At 34.2% G+C, this 7,228-nt stretch overlaps 1 long non-coding RNA gene across 1 annotated transcript in view; it reads right to left on the bottom strand.

Moving 5' to 3' along the window:
- LOC106877674 (uncharacterized) overlaps positions 1-6,868 on the bottom strand; it is a 20,571-nt gene extending 13,703 nt beyond the window's left edge. The window contains exon 1 of the long non-coding RNA XR_001410407.2: positions 6,818-6,868. This is a non-coding gene — a long non-coding RNA (uncharacterized LOC106877674). The remainder of the gene's footprint in view (positions 1-6,817) is intronic.
- Between the last annotated feature and the right edge of the window lie 360 nt (positions 6,869-7,228).

The following is a 7,228-nucleotide window of genomic DNA, read 5'->3' as shown; positions in this document are numbered from 1 at the left end:
ATATATTTTAGCTCGTTGTACGAGTAAACGTTATTGGAAAAGTGAATATGTATAATGTGAATAGATGTAAATATAAAACATGGTGAACAGAACATCGGAGTACCAACTGAAGTGTATTCTGTTGCTATCTATTCACTGATATTTTGCGTCTCAGAGCAAAGTCAGGTTAATTAATGTTAGCTGTTTCGTATGTCAGTTTTGTTTTTGTTCTTCACTGATTTCCTGCACCGAGTTGTACGGGTTCTAGATCCGCCAAAGTTAGCTGAGACCTACATCCATAAAGCTGGTGTTATACAGAATGGTCATCAATGATAGCTCGAATAAGCGAAAATATATATTCAAAACCGGTTTGCGCAATTGTAATAGCAATTTATATGATATGAGATTGTAGAATAGAACTCGGTGGCGTTCATAGCTTTGAGAAAGATATGTCAAACCAAATATCTAATAAACTTGACATTTGATGACGATTTGGCTGCTATTTCTAACAGCTTTGGTGACTATATAGAGCAGCGGTTCTCAGCAGGGGTCCATATGACCCTTGGGGCGGGTGGCACATAAGATTTTGTTGCTACAATTTATATGCAATAAATTGATTATATTCTCATTGTAATACCGAAAATATTTTAACAATTTTAAAATACAATTCCTAATAATATTTCATTATAAAAATATATTAGGATTTTTTAAACATAGAATGGCTATGGGGGTTCAGCCGAGTAAAATAAGAGTGAAGGGGGTTCATAAGCGAAAACCATTGGACACCACATGTATAGAGGCTCCTTCATTGGCTCATGTCGCGGGAGCAATATTTATAATCCTTTCTACTATAGGCACAAGGCCTGAAATTTTGGAGAGGGTGCTAGTCGATTACATCGACTCCATTACTGAACAGGTACTTATTTTATCGACCCCGAAAGGATGAAAGGAAAAGTCGACCTCGGGGGAATTTGAACTCAGAACATGGAGATGAACGAAATACCGCTAAGCATTTCGCCCGGCGTGCTAACGATTCTGCCAGGGGAGCGATTTTTATAATACCAAAGCGATGGTGGTGTAGTTCGGCGACGCAACTTGATAGATACAAAAACTTTAAAGTAAAGGTAAAGTTACCTTCTCGTATCATGCCGACGTATAAGGGCTAGTTTCCTGGTTTCAAAGCGTATATATTCCCCACCTGGATGGGAAGCTGGTCTATCGCAGGATTACTCATTTTTGTCAGCTGAGTGGACTGGAGCAATGTGAAATGAGAGTGTTTTGCTCAAAAACACAACGCGTCGCCTGGTCCAGGAATAAAACCACAGTCTTATGATCATGAATCCAACACCTTAACCACTAAGCCACGCGTCTCCACAAACTTTAAAGTACTGATCTTACAAATACAAAATACCATTTAAGATTATATATATATATATATATATATAAACAAATGAGTATATGCATATATACGTACAGGTATGTGCATACCGACATCCACCTGTATGTATAGGTGCATATCTGGGTACAGGACATTGCAAACAAACGTAAACGAGAAAACACACGAGCCACATAGAGAACATTCTACTTCATCAGCTACCCACGTTTTAACACCGGCGTTTCGGTGTGTGTGTGTGTGTACATTTACGTCTTTGTTTGTTCCTTACTACTGCTTGACAATCGGTGTGGGTAGGTTTACGTCCCCGTAAAATAGCACTTCAGCAAAAGAGCCCGACAGAATAACTACCAAGCTTGAAAGATGTACTAGGGTCGATTCATTCGGCTAAAATTCTAAAAGGGTGCTCCAGCATGGTCGCAGTCCAATGACTGAAAGCGGTAAAAGATAAAAAGAATTATACCATACGTTTATCAGGAGAAACAAAACGAGTAAAAATTAATTCACTAACAATAGCATTTCGGTAATCCATAATTATTACGGAGACTTATGAATCAAAATACTGAGACGTTGTCTCGACAGGAATCTTGATTTAAGTCGCTTCTCTCATGTTTATGATGTTTCCATCTAGTAGCAGCTCTCCGTCTAGTATCTTAGATCTTATTTTCAAATATTTGATGAAGTCATTATTAACCACTCCTGACTCCAAACCTAGAAATGTCCATGTACGCTAATTTTCCCTTCTTCACTAAGACGCTTCATATGTTTAATCCTTCTAACAGATAGCCTTCTCATTACAAAATCCACTATAACTCCATTCTCTCAGGTGCTTTATCAACTAAATATGAATAAAGAGAGGTTATACAAATTCTCCTTAGATAATCCAGTCTCAAATTAACGTTGGCCAAGATTTGTATCTTCAAAATGGCAAAGTATGTAGTCAGAGAAGCAGAGAAGTAATGGAATCAAACAGTAGATTAGTAGATCCTCATTTCAGAGAGCGTAGAAATAAGAGAGATATAACTGTCTTTGTTCTCACCCTAATAATACAAACACAAATTAGAACATCATGAAAGAAGAACAAGATGTTTATAATGGATCGTTATTCGAAAAATCCAAGAAATAAATAAAATATTTCTGTTTAACTTACGCATTCTTTCTGAATTGCAGAAATTAAGATTAGAATATTTCAACTTTTCTTCTCTTCAACCAGAAACGAAAGAATTAATTCGGATGACAGTGACACTAGCTTTAGATATTCTCTTATCATTTTCTTCTAGTTACAAACAGTTATCTATCGTCACCTTGGGCAATACGTCATTCGAAGTATCACATAAAATGTTCATGCAAAAGGAATTCCTTAAGTAACCATGAGAGACAATAATCTCATAGCTTTAAACTATTTCATAACGACACTATATTAATCCTAATTCAAATAGGCGAATTCTTTCGTGGCATATATGACTGTGATAAAGAACCGAAATGCTCCGATAGACAAATTTGCTTTGTTGGCAAAGATCTCAGAGAATATCGAATAATTAAAAATAGAAAAATGACATATTTGTGGAACATTTTCCAGTTTTCGTATTTAACTGCTGAATCAGATTTTTAAAAACTTCTCTAAGCTTTTAGATTAATTGACCTCTGGTGTCAACGACAATACATATGCTGAGGCGAAATGGCTGACTAAATAAAAATACCGGACTGCTAACCTGTGAGTTCAAATTCGTTGTATTCCTACCGTTATGTTTCTGTGTAGAAAACATCAATTTTACTTTGTCTCAGATTACATGTTATGTAGCTCAAGTACCGAATGGTCTGGAAATTTTACATGCAATAAATTTAAGTGTAATTTAGGGGAAACCTTCAGAGTTCAAATTCCACGAACGTCGACTTTAGCTTTTATCCTTTCCAGGTCAATAAATTAAATACCAGTGAAACAATGGGATTGATGTAATCGACTAGTCACCTCCCCCCAAATTTCAGGCCTTGTTCCTTTAGTAGAGAGGATTATTATTATTGTTACATATAACGCATTGTTACTATTATTATATATAAAGCATTTAGTAGAGAGGATTATTATTATTATTGTTACATATAACGCATTATTATTATTGTTATATATAACGCATTGCTCCAGTGTGGCTAGTCAGTCCAGTGACTAATGGAATAAAAGAATATTATTACTATGGTGCGTATCAGGTGTATTTTTAGTTTTATCTACATGCACTCTCCCATCAAATTTCAGGTATTGTTGCTTATAGTCGAAAAAATTGTTTAGCGGAGCATATCACTCACTCTCGTTACACTAAACGACGAATTTCAGAATCACTTCCTGCGATGAAGATATATCTTTATTTATATGAAACTACATTGAGAGAAAATGATATAACATGGAAGAAAACTTAGTATTAGAAAAATATAGAGTATTAAATAATTTGCAGTAATTACCTTCATCTAACAAGTTTCGGAAGACAAATTCTCTTATAATCGAAGTTAATTTTCTTCTTTGTGTGGTCAATACAATTAATAAGTTATTTGAATCAAATCTACCTCATATTAGTTAATAACGTTTTGTGGGGTGGGGCTAATTGAAAGTAATTTTCAATGAAAAAAAAAATAGTAGACTAATGTAAATGTTTCTTTCTCTATGTTCCCATTATGAAAGTCAAAGTGGAGGTGTGCGGTTTTCTACTGGCAGAACCGCTAAAATACCACTGTACTTTGCCGGTTTTGCCACTTCATTTCTACTTTCCGCTACTACTACTAATTTGGTTCTCTATAAGTTAATTTTTTACAAATCACACGAAATCATAAGGCTTATGCTTATCTCCGTTATTGGGAGACTTAATTATGTAAATTCATTCGGTTTTTATTTATGTAACGAGTACGTCTGACCTTATATGTTCTTTGTTTGTCCCTGTTTGTCCCCTCTATGTATCCCTTTATAAGGTAATAAAGAAAAACCGTTATTGGGAGACTTTTAACACTTGACAGAATCGTAGGGGCTCTGGTTCGACATACTAGCTAATTTGGTCTTTCTAAGTAGACTAACCCATACTAGTTTTGAACTCTTACGTTTTCTTCCAGAGAAAAACATTGAGAGAAGAGAAAAGGCGAAAAGTTAAGTTTTCTTCGGTGCAACGCGAACACACAGGAACCGTAAATCTACTTCCCGCTACTTAGACTCGGTCACTGATTCTTAAGTTTCTGTGTCAGAAATAAAAAAAAATAGCTGATGCGAAATAGAGTCAACTATCATTGTAGGAGAAAAAATAAATATTACAACGATTATATTTGAAGAGAATGCTGAATTCTTTACACATTTTAAATATATTTAGAGACAACTGGTGTTGGTTTGTCACATCTCCATAATTAGCGGTTCGGCAAAGAGACCGATAGAATTCATACCTGGTTTAAAAGCTAAGTACTGGGGTCAATTTATTCGACCTAAAATTCAAGGCGGTGCCCCAGCATGGCCGCAGTTTAATGATTGAAAAAGTAAAAGAATAAAAGAATTTCCCTGGTCAATGTTTGCCTTATTCCAAGCTCACTTAATAGTATTCATCAAAGATAACTTAATGTGTTTAGGTGTGCTTGACGTTAACATCTTTTTCATGACTTTCAGAACTTCAGGGTTTGAAAATCATTTGTCCAAAAATTATTTAATAATTAGTCATTGGTAGGAAAAGCGTCAACAACGTTTTCAGGTCTTCCCAGACAGATGAGATCGATACGCATGATGTTCAATTTGAATATCTGTTAAGGAACAGATATCTCAAAATATATTTGTAATCTATAAAGCCTTGACTTCCAGCTTGAATGTCGTAACAGTCTAGGTTGTTATGAAATTCGAGAATGTTGTAGGTAGTAGTTAGTAGTCTCGGGAGGTTTTCAATATAAATAAAACTATTGACAAGAAAATCTTAAGTCCGTGTTTCAAAAACTGAAGAGTATGGAGAGAGAGAGAGAGAGAGAGAGAGAGAGAGAGATAGAGATAGAGAGAGGGAGATAGAGAGAGAGAATGCTTTCAGGGCATAGCAGATGTTCTAAAACAAATATCTTTTTTGGAGTAAAATAAAGATGTTGGGAAACATTGCCTTAAACAAGATATGGATATTTTGTATTAAAACTACCCATCAAAGTCTAAGATTTTTCAGTATGCATACAGCATTTAAATCCCACCAACTGACCAGTTCGAATTAACCGGTAAGTTAAAATCTAACGATTGAAATTTATATCGTTTCAATTCGACATTCATCCGTTTCCGGATAGGGTATTAAAACAAGTGTAAGTGCTTAGTGAACTGTTTTGACAAACAGATAGATGGATAGATATTTTATTTGAATGCCAAATATATTAGAAGACAAAGCTATAACATACAATAATGGGTTCTAGATTCAAAAGGCTATATATTTTCGTAATGTTTACTTTTGATAAGAAAATATCAGACAAACTGATTGAAAGCAAAACATTGCTTTCTCCTGTATACACATATTGAGGTACTGAAATTAGACACTTTTAAAAGGGTATCGTTGTTAGTTTTGGCTGGTTTCTGTTATATTATAAAATGATGCCATCAGATATGTTATAGACGAGATATATAATTCGTTTTAGATTGATTCAAATATTTTACAGCACGACACTACTTTCGTGTTTATAATGTTACAAGATTTCAATGATGGCTAGCAACTGTTTCTAGTGGATAGCAACGCCTATTCAACCAATAATTATTTCGTTAGGGGAAAGTAAAATGTTAACTTATTTTCTGAAACATTCCTTATATTATGCGAAATGGTTTTATGGTACTGCATATTTGATAGTAAAATTAGTATATATATATATATATATATATATATATATATATATATATATATATATATATATATCAAAATGTAGATTCGATTTAGTTTGAGGGAAAAAAAAAACAAAAAAAAAAAAACAAATTACGTTTGACTTTGATAATCACAGTTTGGAAATTATCAAACTGATTATCTATAGTGGAAGGGAAATCTTTCATTGAGATCAAAGAATTTTATCGCTTTGTTGATTGGCACCGAAGCTTGCATTTTATGTTAATTATTGCGTACACTTATTGATTGTTGAAAGCAAGATTATTAGACTGATAAACAGTTAGACAGTTTGAAAAACATTAACTTTTTGGTTTCTATCTTACACTTATCAGTGTCGGAATTTCAGACGGTTCCTCTTCGCAGTTCTATATTTGTTTAACCACAAGCAAAGACTAAACAATTCAGATAATAATCAATTTTGCTTTATCTTCTTCTCAAACAAATTTAGATTCCTGAAGTGCTCCGGTAGGAAACGATGAATGAAATACCATTCTTTCCTTCCAGTATGTTGTGATGTTGATTAGAACGACTCTAAAGGAAATAGCATAGCAAGAAAATTTTTAAAGAAAACGAAATAACAATTGTAACATACCTTATTGTTTACGTCATAGCTTGTTGAGTCATAACTTTATGAAAAACGGTCATAATGTCAGACTGAAAGAGTTGAACTTCAGATAATTCAACGTAATATATTTTAAAAAGCTGGTACTCTATCAGCTATGACGACGAATGCTCCAGTTGATCCGATCATCAGAACAGCCAACTAGTAAAATTAACGTGCAAGTGAGTGAGCACTTCACAAACACACATACCATTAACATAGATCTCAGCAAGATGTAATGTCACACAGATGACATGGTTGGCTCTATGAAATACAGGTACTACTAATTTTTGTCAGTTGAGTGGACGGGAGTAACATGAAATAAAGTGTCTTAGTCAAGGAGACATCGTGAACTGAATACTGAAACTACTTGGTCACACGCCTTCACTACGTACGTAATGT

The sequence above is a fragment of the Octopus bimaculoides genome, chromosome 10 (assembly GCF_001194135.2).
Source record: "Octopus bimaculoides isolate UCB-OBI-ISO-001 chromosome 10, ASM119413v2, whole genome shotgun sequence".
Classification (NCBI taxonomy): Eukaryota; Metazoa; Mollusca; class Cephalopoda; order Octopoda; family Octopodidae; genus Octopus; species Octopus bimaculoides.
This window is presented reverse-complemented; position numbering and strand designations above follow the sequence as displayed.